At 44.5% G+C, this 21164-nt stretch overlaps 1 non-coding gene across 1 annotated transcript; it reads left to right on the top strand.

Moving 5' to 3' along the window:
- The first annotated feature begins 53 nt into the window (after nt 1-53).
- Nucleotides 54-125, top strand: TRNAD-GUC (transfer RNA aspartic acid (anticodon GUC)). Its single transcript has one exon. It is a non-coding gene; the product is annotated as a tRNA-Asp (tRNA).
- The last annotated feature ends 21039 nt before the right edge of the window (nt 126-21164 follow it).

Below are 21164 nucleotides of genomic sequence, written 5' to 3'. Positions count from 1 at the left end.
GCGAGCCTGTAGAAAGAATGTGAGGGCTGCGCGAGAAACTGTGTTCGTACAGGTCCTCGTTAGTATAGTGGTAAGTATCCCCGCCTGTCACGCGGGAGACCGGGGTTCGATTCCCCGACGGGGAGGTACGAAGTTTTTTCCTACCCTATCTTTCATGTGCCCGCTCCCCGATGTGGCCTCCGCCTCCGGGGCAAAAAGCAATTTTTCGCGAAATCAAAGCTGCTGCTAGACCGCCGTTGGAAGAGTTTCGCGACGTTAAAGCAAGAAGCAGAGAAGAACGAGGCAAGCCGGGGCCTGTCTGCACACCTTCTCCTGGGGGGCGGCAGGGTTAGCCAAGCCCAGATGCTTAACTGGGTGAACGTGGAGGGAATGTATTTTCCATATTTAAATGGCTCAAACAGCTGAACAAGGGGGGTTTAATTAAGCCTTCAAAAAACATTCATCTTTTTTCTTAAGCCAAGATGGAAGCCCCTCCCCACAGCCTCACCAAAACCTGTGAGGTAGAAACAATGGCAGAGGGACAGGTCTGATGGACATGGCAGAAGAGGGATGATGGACGGCTGCAGGCCATCTCCTGGCTGGTGGTAATGCAGCCCCTTGTTTTAATGCCCAAAGCCAGAACTGGGAGACTGGGAAGTCCTGAGGCGGTGCCAGACCCTGGCCTGATCCCGTGCTTCCAGCCAGGGGGCCCGTGCCGTCTGCTGCACTACGAGTTCATTGCAAAACAGCTGTGAGGCTCCAGCATCCCTCCTTGCATGTACTGAGTGTCGTCGGAAACGCTTTTTTAGGCTCCCTCCTTTTTTTTTTTTTTTTAATCCTTCTGTCAAAAGGCATTGTTTGTTTGTTTGTTTGTTTATTTAACATTTCAGCACAAGGATACTAAAAGAGATCTCCTCTCTTCTGCAAGAGGTCAGCAGATGCCGAGCAGTAAATATGGTCGCCCAGATTTCTCTTTCTCTGAATCAGGAAAGAGCACCTCGGCCGATCAGACATAAAAGGGATAAGGAATCAGGACACCAGACAAGATGCCAAGGCACCCGGCCAGGCTGTGTGTGCCTGGCATTCAGCATGAGAGGGCTGGAGGGCCCTGCTCTGGCCCTGGCTTTGTACACTCAGACAGTTTCGATAGGATGAATTTGACGCCCTGACCCAGGCATTGAAAGCAAATTGTTCTGTACCATGAGTGACCTCACATCAACCACAGCAGCAAGCACTCAAGTGAGGACATAGACAAGAAAAATTATCTCTGTGTAGTAAGAGCTAAGGTCCAATTTAACAGCAAAGTGTGGCAACAAAGGGCTTGAGAAAACATTGGGCTCTTGAGAAAACGTTACCAGAAACCATGGACATGCAATGCCAACTGCAGAACCTAACCTTTGTCACCTTTAGAAATCGGTTCCTGAAACAGCACATCTTCAGCCTCTGTGCACACAGCTACAGGAGCAGGGCACCAGGAGCTGTGGGGAGCTGCAGGCACAGGAGGGTTGCAAGGCTTGAGGTACACAGCAAGACCAAGAGGTGATTTCCATGGGCTCACCAGCTGGTGGCAAAGCTCATGGGCCTCTGGAGAGCATCCCACTGCCCCAGCTGTCCCATCTGGATGTGATCCTGAGATGGGAATGTGACAAGAACATGAAGAAGAGGGGATGTGACATGGAGCGTCATCCACAGTGAGACCCTGGAGCTTTGTATAAACTAGCTGGACTAGAGCCACATGCAGGCAAGCCCAGAAAAACCCAGACAGGAGAGGAAGGGAGTTTCAGTAGGCGAATTTCTGCATGTATTCTAGAAAGAAGAAAAAATAACCTCAACATTTTTCCTTTTGCAATTTCTGAATTTCTTCCCATGGCCACTTCCCTTTTTCAAAATCCACATCTATGTCATCAGAATCACAAGGAAACTGATTTATTTTAGTAGGCAGTTTATTTCAAAACAGAGGATGGACCATAAAATAAGGTGTAAGAAGCATTCAGTAGTTCATATGTGTTGGCATCCAGTCAGGCAATTTCAGCTGTCATAAAACAATAAGAGATTAGAAAAGCAAATTCATTCAAACCAGAAATATGCTGACAGTGCTTTGCAGGCATAAAAAAGAGTCTTGCAAGCAACTCCATACCTGCTTAGTCAGGGCTCCTGTTTTCAGATTAAGCTTTCACAGTGCACAAGCAAACTACCCAAGAGGCAAAGTTTTGCTATAGAAGTGCAGCAGGAAGTCATTCTCATTTGTGTATGGGCAAAGGTAAAAGGGAGAGGAACAAGGAGCTCAGGGCGTTGAGAAGGGTTTTTACAAGGTCAGTCTATCTTCCCCTGTGGGGTACTTTGTTCTCGCCTAAGTCTCCCCCAGGTCAACTCAACTTCTTTCCCCTCTCCCGTGGTACTAAACCCTTCCCATGCACCCCCATGGTGTTGTCACACCCCACCTGGCAGCGTGGAGCCAGCACCACCGGAACACCAGCGACAATGCCAGCAAGCCCAGCAGTGGCTGCCCGCACCACCTCAGACTTCCATGAGAATTCTGGTGCAGTTCAGGCTGGCTTCCCCATGGGCAAAGTCCGCAGGAGGCACAAGGCAAGGGAGAACCGGCAGGAAGCCTCTTGCAGTGTTTGCAGAAGGAAAGTTTGAATGAGGGCCCGTATTAATGGAATCTGGAGGAGCAAACAGTGCAGTATTGCTAGTAGAAATCTTGCCCTGGTTTCTTCTTCAAATGCCTATTGAATTATCCACGTACAGCTTTCATCTGCATCTCTTGTGCAGCTTTAGGAGGATACAAGCCCTCTACTGCACCTTGATTCTTCTACAGAGACTCCAGGTGCTAAACCCTTTGGCTGGTAAGAGGAGAGGAGAACGTGGTTGCCCCTCTGAAGGCACTGAAACCATGTGCACCAGTAGCTGCTGTAGGATTCTGATCCATACACATGGTGACCAGCTGATCATATAAATAAAAGAAGCAACCTGGAAGAATTTAATCTCCATTCGAGAAGTTTTAGCCTGTGATTGTTATAATCCACTGACTGTCTGCCCCGAGGACCCCAACATGCTCTGCAGTCTTCTCCCTGCACTGAGGATTCTGACTGCCGGTGCCTCCCGGGCCAGCTCTGTCACAGTGCCAGCCTTGGATCAGCTCCTGGGAAAAGAGCTTCATGAGGATGCCAGCTGGGCCATGGCTGTCCCCGGTCACTGCCACTGTCCCTGCCCTGCTCGCCTTGTGCGGATGCTGGGAGGCTGCTCCCTTGTCAGCGACAGCACAGCCCTGCCAGCCCCCGAGGAGCAGCCCACTCCTGTGGCTCACTGACGTACCAACCAGCACAGAGCAGGATGCAGGTCAGTGAGCACAGTGTGCCACAGAGGAGCTGGCGATTGAGTCCTTTCACTGAAAACGTCTTTACACAGGTCTGGGTTTTCAGGTCCTGCACGTTGCTGCAGCCCCACTTGGGTCAGTGGAGCAATGCTAATATAAACCAGATGGGACGCCGACCTACCCGCCAATTAAAAAATACCCAGGCCACCATCAGGCATTTGATCCCAATGCATGCTGTGGTTTTATGACTTCTCCAGACTAGCCTGGCATCTTTCCACATTAGCTTATAATAAGGGTAAATTAGATGTCCACTTTTTCTCCAGTAGCTCTTAACATACTGAGCACTCAATACTCGAGCATAATGATTTACAAGGAACAGTTCAGTTTTGTACATGAACAACCAGTAATGGATCTAGTTTCCTGGGATAGATAGGGTGGAAAATATTTTAAAGTAATATCTTATTAATAGTTTATCCTGCATTTGTTTTTGAGCAGCTTTAGAGCGTCTATTCTATTTCTGTTTGGGTTTTTTTCTGAGACAGTTTCTCAGTCCTGCCTTCCTTGCAGAAGCCAGCAACTATTTCATACAGCTGTATTTCTACATGTCAGATTGTCTGTTAAATAAAATTTCCATCATCCTTCTTTTCATTTGGAAGGAATCTGTTTTGTAATTTTTTTCAGTTCCTCCTTTTTTCTGATTTTTAAAATACTTTTGTACAGGCAATCAGTTTTTCTTTTTTAACTTCCATGTTGCTAGACATGCACACAGCTCACACCATCAGAATGATTAGCCTCAGCTTTTAGATACTATGTTTAAGGTATCATAGAGACTTGATGTTCGGAGTCACTCATATTATTTCAAAACTAAAGCACCCAAAAATCACAATACACATTTGAAACTGTTAACCTACAATTTGGGGATACACTATTGACTAACTTTAAAATTGCCACTTGAACTGCCCATATTTACATTTCTACACAGTTATGACACAATTCATTTTTACCACTTCAAGGTGTGCAATGTGTTTTCTTCTCCAAATGATGTTATTTGACTATATGCAGAAATCTGGAAACCTCAGGATGTCATCATGACAGGCTAAGATAAGGACAATTCCTGCCTCAAAACCAAAAATCCAGATGATATATGGTTAACTCTTCTCTTAATCTGATGCTAAACATCTGTTACAGCACTTAGCCTACTCAGCATTTTGGGTTTTTCTCAGATATTTTCTTTTTCAAAGCTTCTTAAATCTCCTGGATGGCAACACTTCCTTTTTCTGGTCACGTTATTCACATTTACCAACAGTGGGTTGCAGCATCCTTCTCCATCTGAGAACCCTGGCGCACACAAAACTTTATTATACAGACAGAATTGCAGTAAATGAAGAAATCATCTGTTTTCTATGTATCTATAGCTATTATTAGCTTCATAATCTTCTCAATTATCATTTTTAAAAACATGTGTTTCTGATTGATTGGGTCCTTTCTGTTCCATGAGGTACCAAACAAACAAGCTCATACTAAATTTTAAGCATTCAAGAATCAGCGTTGAAACAAAAGGAGTGGTATGTACGTTTCACACAAAGCATGTTCATAAGCACATTGCTTGAATAGGACGCAGATGCTCATCTTCTTGCAGAATAAACTCCATGATCACAAAAGGGATTTTTGTCTCTGTTGTTTAATATCTAAAGTTTTCCAAGATGAGGTTTCATGTTTATTTTCACAGGGTTCAGCTTTAAGTGACCTTTTCTCTGGACATCAATGCAAACTGACCTCTGGATAAACTCAGGGTATTGTTTTAGAGGTAGGAGTGCTATTGAATTGTGCCTAGATCTGGTGCTGACTTTCACCAACAGATGCACAGAAATAAATCTATCTCCTTCCACTTCCACAGGAGGCAATGGCTTCTGGTCAGTGTAACATGCAGTAATTAGGCTGCTTTTGAGCTCACTGTCAGGCCAATAGTCTACATCTGTAGATCAGTAGGTTGGATTTCCCTTAGCTCGACTTAAGATTTTTTTATTTAGATATGCTTCTTTGAGCCTTTTTTTGATTCTTTGGGGAGATGGTGCGGAGCTTTTGCATGTAGTTATCTGGATACTTGTCTCTCACGTCCAAGTTCAGAGCAGGAATGCAAACGCAGAGCAACAAACAAGTAGAAACTAAATAATTGTGCAGGAAAATACCATATTACCTGAAGGCTTCAGCAAAAAGCTGAAACCTCATACATCTCAACTACAGATGTCTTTACTCAAGAATGGCAGCAGAGAAGAAATATTTACTAAACAAAAAAATCTTCTATTACAGTTTTGGAAGAAAAACTTAGTCACGTGCTCTCCTCTTTTCAGTCAGCGTGACAGTATCTCTCTGTATAATTTTTGAGGTTGCAGAAGGCTTGCTTATTTCTTCTGCCTGGTTTGCTACATTCACATCATCTGCAGCGCTCTGCTGTTAATGCATTAACACCAACCAATGGAAATATTCACAAACCGTTTGATTTTACATTTCTGCCCTCTCTTATGTGTAGATTTGGAGTGCCATCGGAAGACTTGGCATTAGAGCAATGTTTATATTACTACACATGCTTATGTGGTGTTGCCAGTCCCTTCAAATTTTAAAGGCTTTGTGTCTGGCGCAGACGAATCTCATGTTTTTAAATCGGAATTTTTCTCTGTGACCCTTCTGCTAGGCTTTGCCTGGCATCAACATTGGCTTCACCTTTACACGTCAAGCTGGGAAAATGGAGTTATTCCATGCCAGTACTTAACAAGTTCTGCTTTTTTCACAATAAGTAATGAAAAAGGATAATAATTTATTATGGAGAAGAAAAAAAAAAAGAGAAGGGAAGCAAAAGAATTATCAAAAGAGACAAAGAGAAATGCTTTCTCCAAAATCACTGGATGGTAATGTGAGTCTTCATCACTTCTCAGGGAAGGGCTGTGAGGGTGTGAACAGCAACCTCTTGTTCAGTTTGTTGTCCTCTTTATTTCTCAAACCCAGGTGTGCTTTCACTTACCCTCATTTAGGATACCGGTTAACAAGTCCCACCGTCTACTCTGCAGTGATCCTCACCATGCTCTTCATCACTCATCTCTGTTTGCTATTCATTTGCCCCAGAGATCTCAACTCCTTTGCAGGAATACCCACAAAGCTCACACAGTGTTCTTGCCATAAAAGGAAGACTCCCTAAATAGATGTGCTAGCAAACTTCCCCCTTTGTCTGTAATGGGGATGCTCCAAGCCTGAGAACAACTGGAGGCGATTACCACAGGCATGGTCAGCTTTTCACAACACAGGCAGTAACTTTCCTATTTCTCCCATAGTCGGTTTTTGTCACAGCTATTTCATAAAGCAGAAGTGCCTTCCTGCCTCCCCCTCAACTTCTTGCATAACATACAACATAACACGCAAACTGATGAAGTCTGCTATTCAGGTGGCACTCTCTTCCCTAAAAACCTATGGAGCATCCCGTCCATCAGGTTTCCATGCCTGTGGTGCTCTCAGTAGAGGGATTGGTCTTCTCCTCTTGATCCACCATGCGTAACCTCAGCCAACTGACATTGCTACACTAGCATGCCTGTAGCCTTGCCCCTTCTGTGCACGAGGTAGCTCCAAAACCGTGAAGCAGGAGCTTCTTGGGAAAGGCCATGCACCCAGAGGAAAGGGCTCCTGGGCAGGTTTGTGCGGAGCCGTTCTGGGCCACGAACTGCAGACCTTTCTCCCTCTCCCCTTCGGCTTTCCTGCTAAAATATGAGGGACACGTCCCCAGCCCAAGGGAAAACCTTGGGGCTGCATCCTTATTGCCTGAGACTAGTTGAGTTCAGATGGCCAAAGGTTGACTGAGATGATTTTTCATTGTACTCAGCACATGACCTGAAGAAAGCTCTTTGCTGAGTTGTCTTGACTATCTTCAGCAGAGAAAAAAGTTCAAGAAAGCCCAAGAGACCAGAGCTGAAGACTCCGGATGACCAAGAACAGCATCGAGGTACAGGCAGGCCCTCAGGCGTGTTAATAAATACTGCCTGTAACTTGTGGGGCTCCTCTGAAGAGTGGAATCGTCTTGTCCTGGACACTCACAGGGATGCCTGGGCAGACACTGCACAGCCTGGACTGAAGAAATAGCATAGATGGCTCTCTTTAGCAGGAGCTGGTGTAATTTTGGATCAAATGGTCTCACTAAGGGGAAATAATAAGTTTGAGAGACCTTTTCGGAAGACATGCTGAAATATATATATTTTGTAAGTGCCTGACTTCTACAGGTCTCTGGCTGAAGTCCTGGGCAGCCCGTCCAGCTGTCTGGGATCTGGTTTCAGGCACTCCAGGATGACTGAGGGGCCTGTGTCCCCTCAGTAACTTTGGGAAGGCATGGGACTTAGGATATGTCAGGACCAGTGCTGAGACCTTCCTTCATGCACGCCCTCTGTAACCCAGGAGAGCAAACAGTCAGCAACTGTTCCAAAAGGAACTGTTCCAAAAAGGATTTGGGCTTCTGTGAGGAATATGGCAAATGCCCCAGCCCCCCAGACCGGCACTTTTTACCCTCCTGCCCCCCATTAGCCAGGGCTGGGTTGTGGAGAGCACCGTGTGGGGCTGGCAGGGGATACCGCAAGCCACCCTCAAAGGAGCCCACGGTCCCACTGAGCATTGGCCAGCTCCACCAAGGTAGGTCTCAGCAGCAGTGCAGACAGACCATGGGTGGTCTTGTGCCAAAAGCAGGTATAACCCCTTAAAGCCTCCCCAGCATCCCCCCCACCTGCTTTTTACGAAGCACAGCACAAAGCCTTCTGAATACCATTCCACTCCCAGAATATAAAAACGAATATTCCTACTGAGAAGTTAATAGATTTCTCTTTTCAGTGATGGGGACTTCTTTCTTTCTTTTTTTTTTTCTTTTTTCTTTTTTTTTTTTTTCTGGCCAATTTCCCTCATAAGCTTACCAGCACCTCCCAACGGGGTAAATTTTACACCAATGTATGGTCTGCCAGGGGGAGGCTGAAAGCCTACCAAACACCTCAAAGAAATGAACAAACAAGCAGGCACCGACGTGGGTAGGAAACAGGGCAGCCCCTGTTTCCTCTGGGGCAGCAACGTATGTCTTATCAAAAGGAAATCCTGCATATGACCTTTCACACTGCACAGCCTCACTCCCAAAATTTATTGGAAGTAAGCAGCTACACCCAGTTTTGACTTCAGCTTGCATTCAATGTATAACTGCACTCCGTGCCTATTCCCAGCTGGCAGCAAACCTCAAACCATGGGGTGAATCCCTGTGCGCACTAAGAGGTGATGGAAGTTCAATTGCCCTTCTGGGACTCGTGCCCACCGACAGGTGAGATTTTCCAGCCGTCAGTCCAGCCCACAGGGGGAGCAGTGCTTGCCCTTTTGACGCTGCCAACATCCAAAAGGATTTCCACCCCCCTACTCCCCAGTTTTCCTCCACTTAAGGTCTGGAGCACTCTTGAGTGTCTGAGACAGTCCAATGAGGGAACTGCTCATCCAGTCTTGCTTTTAAATTAATACTTCATACCAAACCATAAAAAGGAGGAAGCAATGTTACCAAAAAAAATACACAGACCAATGCAAGAGGTGTGGCTGAACATATTTACTTTTGTTGCTAAAATATGTAGCTGGACAATAGCCATGGCAGGCTTCAACCCAAGAAATATGAAACAGGTTGTACGTTTATGTGAAGACATTGATAAAAGCTCAGGGAATGTATTTTTAAACATTTTTTTAATATAGATGTCTATAAAATCACAAGTGGTCTGCAGAAGATGAACTGGGAATGGTTATTTATTATTCCTCATAAAAGGAGAACTAGGAGGCACCCAATGAAATTTTTGGCAAGCAGGCAAGCAAAAGGAAGTTACTTTTTCATGCAGCCATGTAAGCTATGAAACTCATTGTCACAGGATGTGTGGACACTGGGGGTATAAACAGGTTCAAAAGAGCATGCAGCCTAGATCTGACAGTGCCTTTAAAACATTTTTGAGTGGATGCAGCTTCCAACTCCTGAAATCTATAAAGTGTGGATTTCTATAACTTGGGAGATTATACCAGAGGAAAAATCACTCCATGCTTCATCTTTGTTTCTCCTTAAACAGGGAGAAGACAGTGGGTGAGGCGGGCCCTTGGTTTGGTCTGCTTCTGGAGGCACTTAATCAATTATGTTCTTAATTGGATATACTGGTTTTGTCCCTGGCAGGCCATACATCCTACAAGGTACTCTTTTGGACTCAGAAGTGCGGTGTCTGGCTGGAAGGACACAGGGATGCTCAGTGTGGGTCTTGTCAGAGACAGCAACTGGGATTTCAGAGAACATTGTGCACATCCAGATTCTGCCACAGACTCTTTGTGAGGGTCATTTAGAAATTTTTGCAAAATGAGAGTAGTTTCCCCCTTGTCCATTTTGTGATTTTATGGGGAAGGCGTATGGATTATACGCAGAACCAAGCATCATGAGGCCTCTGCAGCCTCTTTGAATACAACTAATTTAAGAAACAAGAGAATATGGAAAGTAACCACTCTAGCTTCCTGCCCTTATGCAGGGAGGGTGGAAGGTAGGAAGAGAAGACAAACACCATGGAGGCCTCACACTTCGTGAGGTCGGTGCTGCTTTCCCAACAGTATGGAAGAGGTTGCCACATCATAGAAACGAGTCTGCACATTTTCAGGCCAAAATGAGCTAATTGGCAGCAGTTAGCGTGACAGAGCGCTCGCCCATCAGCAAAGGTTACAAATATTTTTAATTCCACATTGTGACTCACATTCTGTTCTTCAGTCGCTTGTTTATGTTGCTAAGTAAATAGGAAATTTTTACCTTGAATTTCCAAAAAATTCTTGTTTTTTGAAGGTGTTGAATTAATTGGAAAGACGTTGCCGGTTGCTGCCTGGCAATTCATGTCCCTGCCCTGGCCACTGTGCTCAGGGGGCTGGAGCTCTCCCAGTCTTCAGGGAGTGTGGTCAGGCAGCGGCACCGGGAGCCAACAACTTACTGGGTTTGCTTAAGGTTTCATTAGGAAGCCAAGCATGCGCAGACCTAATCTGGTTGATCTAGAATTTTTGGCCATTGTTTCCAGTTTATGATGAAAACTTCCCTGTAAAGAGTTATTTAACTCCATGAAAATTGCAGTGAGGATTGCTGGCCATCCCTGTAATGTTGACCAGTTAATGAATACTGCTGTAATTTCCAGAGTCTGTTTTGCCAAGCAGTTGACACTTGCTTGTTCCAGGAGTAGTTTTGTACTAACAGTGTTTATCTCCCTGTAGTACAGTCTCTTCTCAAAGGGAAGCTGTAGAGCGTTATGGTACATGAGACAGAAAAGAGAGAACATATTTCGAGCTGTGTGTTCGTCATGAAACAAAATTAGCCATATTAACCTCACCGTCACTTTGGGTCCCATGAATCCACAGATTGACTAGTGGTCTGTCAGACAAGTGCAGGTGATGTGAAGCCAAGTTGCACCATGTGCAGGCTGATCAAAAGCTCAGTCCCAACCAAAAGCAGAGGATGAGCCAAGGAGCAAGGCAAGCGAGGCACCCTGAAGTCCAGGCTGGAGCCTTGCTTTGCAGAGTTGAGGCTGAATGTACCCAGAATTTGAATCTCAATATTAAGAGCCTGAAAGTAAATCATTCCAACAATGCCAGGTGCTTTCGGGATCTGCTCAGCCTCATCCAGTGCCACTCTTGGTGTCTGTTGCAGTAGCTTAGCTTGCTATCCAGGAAAATCCTTTTGCAGGAATAGCATGGGAATGCTTAAGAAAGAAAGGAAGACTGCATTTGCAACATTAGACCAGACTTTCTAGGCTTATCTCCTCAGAAATCTACTGCTGTGGAGTGGTGACACCTAATGGTAGGGACACATTGCAAGACAAGCATACAACAGCGGTGCAATGGAGCTGAAAGAACTGCGTCACTCTTCATGGATGCAAAGTAAATGCCAGGGTATCTTAAACGGCTTACAACCCTAACTGTGCACATTTTAATGCAATGTCTCCTTTTCAGTCTTCCCTGTCTCAATGTAATGTATTATTAAGATCTGCTCATGGAGACTTTGTCTCACGCTCTGGTATTATCCTATCCCTTTCCCCCTCCTGTGTTATCCTCTGCTCTGCTCACTCTGGCCTACCCTTTTTATTAAACCCTGCAATTTGTAGCTTGTCTCAGAGCAGCTTGTTCAGATTAGACTTGCCTAGGGGCTAGTTTAAATTGCTCACATGACTTCTCGTAAGAAACATTACACACATGTTAAATTCATGAGCCAAAGTAGGCTTGTGTGTGGAGCGCTCTCCATTTCCCTTTGCCCTTTCCAGGTGGCTTTTTCCTCATCTTTCCACACCTTTCCCACATTCCCCTTTGCCTCCCCCCACCCTTCTTCCATGCCTTTGTATGGAAACAAAGAGAATCTAATCTCCGTACGATGAGATACAGCAGTCCAGTCTGACTATTTAAATATTCAGGATTGGAATCTGTCCCTATAAAACCCATTTGTAGATAATTGTAATACAGTATGCAAACATAGCTGAAATGTGGAAAGAGGGCAGAGGGAGCCATTCACGTATCCAGTGTGTTAATACACGAAGGACGCATTTTTGCCTCTGGTTCTGGAAAGCACAAAGCAAGAGTGGTTGTTCCCACTTAAATTTTGTTTCAGATTGCCCTGTTTTGCTCTCAGTGTAGAAAATAGCAGTTTTCTGCAGTCCTGCTCTCAGTGTGACCCCAACATGTCTTCCAGAGCTGAGAGCAGGACTCCCGCCACTTTGATTACTGGGGCACCTTTCCTGCGAAGAGCACCCCTAGAGGGTCACAAATACCCACTTATGGCTCTGTTACTCTGCTATGTCAGGAATACAGCCTTCTTCTAACTTTGGCTGCTTCTAGCTCTTTGCTGGAAGGCTAGCAGGTGGTCAGTGCACTGGTGCAGGCAGACAGGTTTGTTTGGCTTGAAGGTGAGCATCTACAAAACAAAATCACTCTCAGTGTGTCCGAGACTAGCCACAAATAGGGGGGAGTAACAAACAGCTATGCTTAACCAAGCTGCTGTGAGCTGAAGAAATGATGGTCAGTAAAATTAAATGAAAGTACGTAACTGGGAAGGGAAGAAAAATCCTACTACTGCCTGTATTTAGGGGAAATCTATGATGTTTCCCTCTCTTTAGGCATCATGGAGAAGAGTCATTATGAACCATTTCTTCTCAACCAGAGGGAAGTCATCTGCTAGAGTTCACGCCACCTTGGATGCCGGTTAGTTCAAACGTGAGACACTACCAGGCCTTCCTAGTTCCACCTCACACAAAACAATTCCTCCTACTTACAGTTACTTACTGTGGCTGTTGCAAGCGCAAGTGGCAATACGGCAATGCAATTAAGCCAGTTGTCCGTTCCAGCTAGCAGAGCACGGGCAGGCTGTTTCCACAGTGGGGAGAGCTGGCTGAAGGAATGACTCAGCCACACCGTTTTCCCATCTGGATGTAATCTGAGCTGTGAATGCTATGCAAAACTGGATGGTAAATGGTTTGGAGGCTGGTCCTGAAGGACCACATCTCCCTGCATGGACTTCCATGGAAACTTAGACAATTGGCAGCATTTTTCCTGAAAGTCTTTAAAATGTGTGTTCAGGACATGATTCATTTTCAGCAGAAGGACCTCATCTGTGCAGCAACCTCATCCCAGCAGCCTGCTGGACCTTACTGGTCTGCAGTAATGCTTACCTAGCTGATACCATGCCTTGATTCCCAATCTGAATCAGCTGCCCTGAGCAGGCTGGGAAGCTGCTGTTGTGCTTTTTGGTCCTTTGGTCTAAAGCTCTTCCAAAGTTAAAATTCAATTACAGGGAGTTCCGCTCTTGGGAACCTTCCTGCCCTGTTCCCAGGGCTCTGTCAGCCTCAGACACAGACCCCAGACCAGTCAGCCTTCCCGTACCCTGTACTCTTCTCCTCTTCCAGCCTCCTTGCTGGCCCAGGGTATTTCCCCAGAACTTCAAGAAACGTAGTCCAGATGAAATCCCCATCCTTCCTACAGCAGACTGCTTGGCTGTGCAGTGCAGAACTGAGCCTGCTTGCCCTCACTCCGCACCTCTTTTCATTTCCCATGGCCTCTTCCTCCACAGACTTCCCTCTGATCTTTTCCGTAACCCTATCAGGACCAAATGCTTCCCTTTACTGAGCTGTGGAGAAATCTTGACCCGGTCTGAAAACTGTTCCCATAAAAGACCACAATGAGTGACTCCTCACTCCCCTGGCACCCCCTACTCCCATTACTTTCCACTTTAATGAGCCTCTCCTTTTAAATTAATTACTTGGAGTTATACTTTTTCATACAGCCAGCAAAGGACAATAATGTCCCAAAACAACTTGCTATCAAAGACCGAGCCCTCTTGATTCAGGGCAGCAAAGGTTCTTCCCACAATTTTTTCAGTGCTTGGTTACACAGATATTTGGGTTAAAACAGTGAAGTCACAAGGACTTTCCTTAGATCATATATGACATCGTCAGACAATGAGGACCCAGGTATGCACACAAAAGCTGACAAAAATATCCTTAAAAAAATTGCCTTAAAATATGTACATATTTGCTTTGCCCACATACCTACTGGGGGTCCTGGGGTACTTGGCCACAGTGGAAACGGCAGAGGAGTGGGTTGGAGCAACTGCACAGTAGGCAGAGAGCTACTAAAGGAGGTAGAGAGCTACTAAAGTAGCTTAAATTCTTCAAGGAAGACAGTTTGATTTAAGGCTGATATAATTTTAATCAAACACATACAAACCATATTCACCTGGAATGGGACATTATTTATTAGTAAATAAAAGTAAACAAGAACTTAGTGCAGCTGGGGCAGTAGAGCACATGCTTTTCTGGCATACGTGATTGTAAAAGCAATCTGGTGTGTTGCATTGCAATGTACTCAGAAATGTCTTTATTATTTTTTGTTGTATTAGTGATTCTTTATTTGGACTACACAAAGCTGCTACACAAAACTGTACAGAGAAGATATATACAAATATATACAGATATATACAAATGCTCTGCTAATACAAATCATGTTAGAAGGAGATTATTTCCATCTGCTGATACCCTGCCCAGTCCATCCTCAGCCAAGACTTCCCGATGATAGCCAAGTGATACCATGTAGATGTGGAACTTCCTGTCTCTAGTAGGTGTTAGATAGTTGAATATTTCACAGAAAAATTGTGACTGCAAATTGCACAGTGGCAGAAAGAATGTCTTAAGAATTTAGGTTTCCAGGTTATACACAAAAGCTGACTGAGAATTCATAAATACAGTCAGCATCTATGTGGAAAGAAGACAGTCTTCAATGAGCCATAGATCTTGTACCGAAGTACAGACAAAAATATTCTTAATGTCTTTACAGTCTTATTATTAGATAACCCTTTAATTCATGTTCATGAATATGTGCAATGCAACTTATTTTACTTAGATTTTTATTTACTACATGACTATTGCACAAATTACAGAACCCCTTCCCAAACACACTTTTCCTTATGGATGTCTCTCCAGAGAGACATACTATTATAATTTCCAATTCAGTACGCATTGTTGTTTACATCCAAAAGATTTATATCCTTGTCGTGTTTTTATTGAATGTACTGACTTATTTGGCCTTGATGCTGTGCTCTATATAAGAAAGTATTTTATATTTTGATGTCCTGATGGTGGCAGTAGGAGATTTTACAACAGAGTTTGCAGAAAAAAGTGATCCAGCAGTAAACAGCCTCATTATGTCTCGAAGAGGAAAAGCTGCTTAACACATCCTAGCATTACTTATTTTATTCTCTCCATTCAAACACAAGTGACACATTCTCATTTACAGACACAAGATAAATAACCATAAATCATGAGCTCTTCAAGAAGCGCTGATAGAAGTGAGAGATTGCCTGAAACACAGAAATTTCCCTCTGCAAAGTTTTCTTAAGAGAAGAAAGGAAGAAGCGTAAAGGAAGAGGAAAGCTGCAGACAGGGGACCCCTATCTGTGCCCTTCAGGTAGCGGAATACACCACACACTGACCATCTCCATGAGCATTTCATTGCCAGTGTCAAGGTATTCATCTTACCCCTCCTTGGGGAATGAAAGGAGGTTGTACCCATGATGATCAGGGATTGTTGGTGACAGTGGGCGAGCTGTCACCACACATGATTTGTGTAGGAGGCAGGAGCAAACCTGCTGTGTGGCAGACGTGCAGCACCGAGCGCATGCTCTCCCAGTGTTCTCAGCTGCTTCACAGCTTGTGAGGATCATGGCTAGCCATGGTGGGGACCTGGGGTCCTGACATGCCACCAGTAGAAGCAAAGACTGCTGTGGTCCTGCAGACCTTACGGTGCCAATGTGTCCATGATCCAAGCGGAGAAGGACTAAAAAGAGGAAAAAGCAAGGGAGTACAGGTACAAACATGCCACGAAGGGACGCAAGTGGGTAGATGCACGGTCCCTGCCTCTGCTGCCCTCTCCATTTGGCTTGCAGCTGACAAAGCAGCCGTCTTAACTGGGAACGATTAACGAGAGACATAAGCAGCTCAACAAGTCTGCCAGATTTTTTGTCCTTAAAAATTAAACAGCAGTAATTAAAAGTGGTAATAGGGCTTTAAGAGAGATTAAAAAGAAAAAAAAATCTCTTCCCACTGAATTGCCAGAGACTCCTTAAAAATTATGTTACAGGAAATGAATGCCTGGAAGTGGAGCAGAATGGATATATTCACTAGCCGTATCGCAGAGGCAGACTCTGCGGCACAGATCCTTGGGAAGAGAAGCTGTGAATGCCTGATCCTTATCCCGCACTTACCCTGGTGTAAAGGAGGAGCAACTCCAGAGGGAGCTCAGGGAGCTAAGCCCACTCTAAAACTGATTTGCACGAGACCTGATTCACCCCATCTTGTGCCCAACCCAGAATAGTGAGCTGAGATTGATAAAACTGTTGCTGTGGCTATTGAAAAAGTGACCTCGAGTGAAACTGAGATAATACTGAAAATTAAACAAAAAAATGTAGTAGGACCTCAATAACTGGGAACATGTTTCCCAGCTATTGTTTCACAGACTGAAATCGTAAACCTGTATTAAGGCTATCAGAAAATGAATTTGGAGCATTAAAAATTTATAAAGCCTTCTGAGTCCCTAGAAAGATCATTACTAGGCAACATATTGCCGTAGTTCCCGTCACAAGGCACTGAGACGGTACAGACCCGGCTTCATATCAGCTCACCCACCCTCCTTCCACCCTTGCGGTGCAGAAGAGGGAGCCGACTGAACACTTCAGTGCCATAAAGTGTCTTTGTGGGAGAAGCTCTTTGCCACTGCAAGGAGCAGCAAGTCAGCAGGAGCCTGCTGAGGCACACAAGGTGGGAGGACTGAGGTCTTCAGCATCCCACGGGTTGAACCACAGACAGCCTGGTTATTTCCCACATTTGCTAATCAGTGTAGCTTTGACCTTTCCCTTAATGCAAGTTAGCACTTTTCCTCTCTATTTAGCAGGTTGAATCTGACTCAAAATGCCCCACGGGAAACCCTTCAAATGAACAGGTTTCATAAAAATTGTTTGACTCTAAAATGACTTAGTATTTCATAGGTACCGCTAGTGACTTCATTCAGTGTGACTACCCTTTTTATGGTGCGTGCAGTTTTCTCATTTACTGCTGGGTGGTTTTGTGGCAAAAGCACTCAAGGGGCTCACAGTCTCCTCAAGGCTCTGCCTTTCTCTTTCAGCCATAACACTGAATGTGAGACTTTCTCCGCAATAGCTTATGTAGTTTTGAGTAGGGAAAACAATACACTGCCTCTCAGAAGTATTAAAAAGCTCTGATCCTCATATTTATGAAGTGTTTTGAGTTTTCAAGAGAGGTGCAATGTGCTCTAAATGCAAATTATTAGTAGCTATTAATCATGTAAATAAATGAGAATTTTTATTTGGCAGGTCTCCTGTGGAGTGGAACAGTCATGTAAAATATGTGCTGTGTTAGTAACAGATGGGTGAAAGGAAAACCAAGATCCCAAACTGTTGGGATTCCTATTGAATCTATACACAAATGTATTGGCAGAGGTCAGCATTTGGGTCTAAGGCTCTGCTAAACGTTAAATGGGAATTAGTAGGCTGTTGCTCTCTCGAAAAGATTTATTACCAAAAGCCTGTTTTATTTCTTATGTCCTTATATCCATTGCTTTATATTGTGTTGGTTGTTTAAATATTTGTGTGCATTCAGGAGCAGCAATTTCATCTCTCTAACAGAAAAATGTTGCAGCTGGCAATGGCTCTGGGCCAACAATACACAGGATGTCAGAGCAGCCCTGTGTGCAGTGTTCCTCTGCCCCAGCAATCTGGATTATGTTTTTGTAAATTTATTTGATCACGGCACTCATGAAAATTACAAATTAACATCAGTAAGCAGGAGCTGACATGGTCTCAGTGTATCTTGAGTAGTCTTTGCTATAGCTCTTCTGCTCAGCTCAGTCCTGACCTGCCGCACTCCTTCCTTTCTCCAGGTCACCCTCCTTTCAAGACTGATGTTGGTGGGTGGTGCATCACAGAAACTACAGATGCTAAGACAACTGAAGAAGGCTGACAACTCCATGTAATTTGAGACTAGCATGAAACCCAGTCAAGTGCCCTATAATACGGGGAATATGAAATAATAATACTTCAGTGCTGACCAACAACTAAGATTTTGCTTAAAGATTTTGCTTTAAGCTTTTGCTTAAAGCTTATTTGCTTGAGCAAATAAGAATATACTTAGCCACATCCCTGCTTTGCAATATATCCCTCTTAGTTTAACCTCTCCCATTTGCACAAATGTATTGTTTGCCTTTATTAATGCTTTAAATGAATAGTTACTCATGAATGTGATTGTAAGATTTGTTCCTTAGATGAAGAGAGTGTTAGTGACCGAAGACTGATACCAGGTGGCAAAATGACACTGTTTAAGCCTGCAGTACTAATTTCACAAGCACACAAATCACATCAATCTTTGCTTTTTAACCACTTTAAAAAGTGACTCACTTCTGCACTGGGAAAAATACTAGTCATCGTTCATGGATTGCGGCAATACTGAAAGAAAAGAACAACAAGAATTTTGCATCACACAGCAAGCTATCCACACTCTGCATTCGTTAAGATGACGTATCAAAGATGTCCCAGGAGGGAGGCAGGCAAACGTGAAGTTGCCTCAGTGACGCTATTTACATGAGCAAATCATTACCTCACAGTGTGTAAGTCCAGATGAAGCCCATGTAACTAACCTGAGGAAAACAGTCACTTGTCCACTGAAGAGCCGTTCGGTAGGTTAGAGCATTTTCATTATGAGACCTTACAGGAAATTAAATGAAATTTTATGTAAGACCATAATACCATACTGCCATTTAATTGCATGGTAATATATCATATAAAGCATTCCCCAAAGTTTAGCCTGTTAGCTCATTTGGTTAATTGAACATTTAGCACTTCCTCCCCTGTCTCCCAATCCTCTGTTCCCTCCTCTCCGAAATAAAATTTGATGAGTCCATTCATTATTGGCTCCTGCTGCAGAATAATTCGCTCTCCTTTCCAGCGTCAGTATCCAAGTGTCCTTATCTGAAAAAAAAAAAATAATAAGAGGGTGAAAGAGAGAGGCTTTTTAAAGGAAATCACAAGCTAAAAAACATAACACTTGCAGAGACCAGTACACTTGAGATTTTAGCATTAGCCTCCATTTCTGTGACAAGCTAAACAAATCCATCATATCCGTGCATCCCCACACTCGGAGCTCAGGCTCACCTTTGCTCCGCAATTACTGTTCCAGTGGTTTTGGTGGTCAGGACAGTTGGCTTAATCATGTCCACATCTACAGCAGCTGGGGAGGAAGGCAGCCTGCCCAGCATGCTCCCAGTGCGGGGCTATTGCTGCCTTCTCCTGCCTCGGTGCAAGCCCACTCAGCCGTGTGCCCGGGCTGCAGTGCCAGCCTGCCTCCCACCTCTGGGCTCCTGCTGGCACACCTAGAGCCACTTCTACCCATGCACATGGGTGCCAGGGAGCAGCTTTAAACTCCCTCAACCCACTCCTGAGAAGTCAGAAAGTAACAAGCTGCTCTACTCCAGAACGGGAAATTTAAAAATGAAGATTTTAGCAAAGTTCATAATCTTTTTTTTCATTAGCAGAGCAGAAAAGTTAGGAGGAACAAGGATTCACAAGGATGGATTTCCCCAGACACTTCCCTCTTCTGCTCAGAAATTATGCCCAAACAAATTTTGAGGCTTTTTCATCTTTATCACAGGTTTCCAGATGTTTGCTACCTATAGCTGGTTGTACAGCGCTGTCTCAGAGCTGGGACTTAGCGCACACTATTAGAAGATTCGACCATACTGTGGCAAGGTGCAGTCCCACCATCCGCTGATGGGGATGAGACTTGCTGCTTTACAGCGTGTGGTTCTCTTGGGCTTTGTCCCATCAACGTCACTACCTGGGAAAAGTCACATTAGGGGATTCAGAGAACAGGATAGTTCACTGCACAGTTCTGTGCTGCACACTGCTGCGTGAGATCAGAGCTTCCCAAACATTACCTCTTAACCCTTGTAAGGGTAGCCACAGGGGAATCAGGTGGAAAGCAGAAAATACTGCAAAAATTAATTCAAGGCTATAATAATTTTTGCCAATTCTTAAAGAACATAAGCTCTGTAAAGAATTTCCACTTCTTTTTGTAACACAAAATGCTCAGCTAGCAGCAGGCAGCAGATCCTGGAGTTTCTAAAACCTGATCTGGGATTTTGCCTCAAATTTCTGCCTGCGTAGCATTAAAAGTCTCATAAAATGTCAGAAAGTAGAGGACCCCACACAGAGGAACCGTAACCAAAGCTGGTGGAGTGCTTGTTGCAGGTGGCAAGATGGGATAGTTGTGCAAGCTTCACAGAGCACAATGTGCAAACTGATTTCATGTGACAGCACTGGTCCAGTTTAGCAAGTTAAGACAGGCTGGTTTATGAAAAAAACATTGCCATGTTGCTCTAGTGGCAGCTTGAGCTGTGAACAGCAACGCTGCTATTTCTTTTCCATGAAAGACCACAATATGTCCTTGCTGAAATGTAAAAATCTGTTGTAACTTAGTTTTGGCCTCTCTTGGGAGCTTTGAAACAAGACAAATATGACTACTCTGTCCACACAAGGCAGAGCAAAAACACACGACTGCAAAGTTGGAAGCTGTTGTTCCTGACCTCAGGGAGGAAACACCAAGCTCCTTTTAGCTTTTCACTGGTTTTCAGTTTTCACAGTAGGTCATTCACATCACAAAGTCCTCCTGCGGGAACCCCATCCAGTCGTGACCCATTCCAAGTGGGTCTGGAGAGGGGAGAGGAAGCAGTCACCAGCATCATTGCAGAGGCTGCTGATGGGAAGAGCCTGTGACACCAGGTTCAGGAGAGCCTCCCCAGAACTAGGCAGAAGGAATAGTAACCTCAGAAGAAAGTCTGTCTGTTTTTCCCCTCTCCTCACCCACATCACTAAACTTTGGAATAGGCAATGAGATATTACTGCTTAAGACCCCCTGTATATGTGTGAAGAGCTGCTTAAGAAACGCTGAGTTGAAGAAATGCAGAATGAAGAATTTGCCTTTGGTTTCCACTCACAAAGCCTGCAGTCATTCCTGCAGGCTTATGCAAGTAAGGGGTATAGTTTAATCCATTCCTGTGTATTTCCCCCTAATGGTAATAACATCACTGCTCCAAGAGGATGCAAATGTTAAAGGAAGGTGCCATCATGGAGAGAAAGGAGTATCCTGTCTCAGGAAGGAGTTTCCTATCTGGAGACCTGGAGCTGGACTTGGCATTTGTTGGTGACCAGTGCTAATACAAGCATCAGTATGATGTGGCTGTGCTGCCTTGCTGAGCAAGCAGA

This window comes from Numenius arquata, chromosome 2 (genome assembly GCF_964106895.1).
Source record: "Numenius arquata chromosome 2, bNumArq3.hap1.1, whole genome shotgun sequence".
NCBI lineage: Eukaryota > Metazoa > Chordata > Aves > Charadriiformes > Scolopacidae > Numenius > Numenius arquata.
Note: the sequence above shows the minus strand (reverse complement) of the source record. Positions and strands in the feature narration are given on the sequence as shown.